A 1,316-nucleotide genomic window follows, 5' to 3' on the forward strand; every position below is an offset into this window, starting at 1 on the left:
CCAGACCCCCAGGTGTCCCCAGACCCCCAGGACCTCCCAGGTGTCCCCAGACGTCCCCAGACCCCCAGGTGTCCCCAGACCCCCAGGTGTCCCCAGACTCCCCAGACCCCCTCAGGTGTCCCCAGACTCCCCAGACGCCCCTCAGACCCCCCAGCCGCCCCCAGGTGTCCCCAGACCCTCCAGGTGTCCCCAGGTGTGTCCCCAGCCCCTCCCCCAGCCCCTCCCCACTCACACGTCGCTCTCCCAGCCCCTCCCCAACTGCTCCAGGAGGCTCTTCCCGCCCTCCTTGGGGCTTTCCACCTTTTTGGGGGGTCGTGAGGGTGAGGGGGTCTCACCCTCCCCTTCCCCCTCCCCACCCCCCACCCTCCCCACCTGCCCCAGGGCGCTCTCACCAAATTCACCAACGTGGGGCTCGTCCTCACCACGAACCTGTCGGCACCTGGGGGGTCAGGGGGTGGGTGGGGTCTGGGGGTGGGGAGAGGGAGTGACCCTCCCCAGTTTAGGGGGTGGGGAGGGTCGCACCCAGCACGGCGCGGTCCAGGCTGATGTAGGCGGCCACTTTTTGGTGTGGAGGAGGGAGGGGTAGCCTAAAGGGGGAGGGAGGGGTTAGTTGGGGTGTGGGGGTCTTGGGGGCCGTGGGGATGGGAGGAGGTCGTTCAGGGTCACCTCGAGCCACTCAGTGGCCCCCAAATGTCCGAACTCGGCCCCGTCCCAGCTGACGAAGAGGAGGGTCCGGCGGAGCTGGAAACCTTGGGGGGAGGGGATTTTGGGGGTTTTGGAGGAGAGGAGGGGTTGAGACCTCTCTTCTCCCCTCCCCATCAGGGTGGGAGAGAGCCACAGGATGGGGAGGCCCAGGTGATGGAAGGATTTTGGGGGAGGGGTCTCAACACCCCACAGAACAACTTTCACCCTCCTCCCCAAAAAATGTTTGGGACCCTCCCAACCCCCACTCCAAAAATTTTGGGGACCCTCTCCTCTCAATAATTTGAAACCCTCCTCCAAAAAGTTTGGGACCTCCAACCCACCCTGAAACTTTTGGGGACCCTCCCCTCCTCAATCATTTGGATACCCCCACGACCCCCCAAAAACCCCCAAAACATCAAAGGATCGCACCCCTTTATTTTCCCTCAGGCCACGCCCCACTCCAGGCCACGCCCCCTGGCCACGCCTATCACTCAGACCACGCCCCCAGGCCACGCCTCACCTCTCGACCAATGGCAGCAAGCAACTGGGCGAGCTCGAGCAGGAGGGCGGTAAGCACTCGAGGCTCTGCCGCCTGGCCCAGCGAATCCTGTTGGGCCCTCACGATGACGTAA

At 64.7% G+C, this 1,316-nt stretch overlaps 1 long non-coding RNA gene across 1 annotated transcript; it reads right to left on the minus strand.

Moving 5' to 3' along the window:
• Positions 1-229: 229 nt before the first annotated feature.
• On the minus strand, positions 230-588 carry LOC126639425 (uncharacterized). The gene is made up of 3 exons (XR_007628783.1): positions 523-588; positions 373-439; positions 230-300 (listed from the first exon to the last, which is right to left on the minus strand). It is a non-coding gene; the product is annotated as an uncharacterized LOC126639425 (long non-coding RNA).
• Positions 589-1,316: the final 728 nt, after the last annotated feature.

Source organism: Myiozetetes cayanensis, unplaced genomic scaffold (genome assembly GCF_022539395.1).
Source record: "Myiozetetes cayanensis isolate MyiCay16 unplaced genomic scaffold, myiCay2020 scf193, whole genome shotgun sequence".
Taxonomy (NCBI): domain Eukaryota; kingdom Metazoa; phylum Chordata; class Aves; order Passeriformes; family Tyrannidae; genus Myiozetetes; species Myiozetetes cayanensis.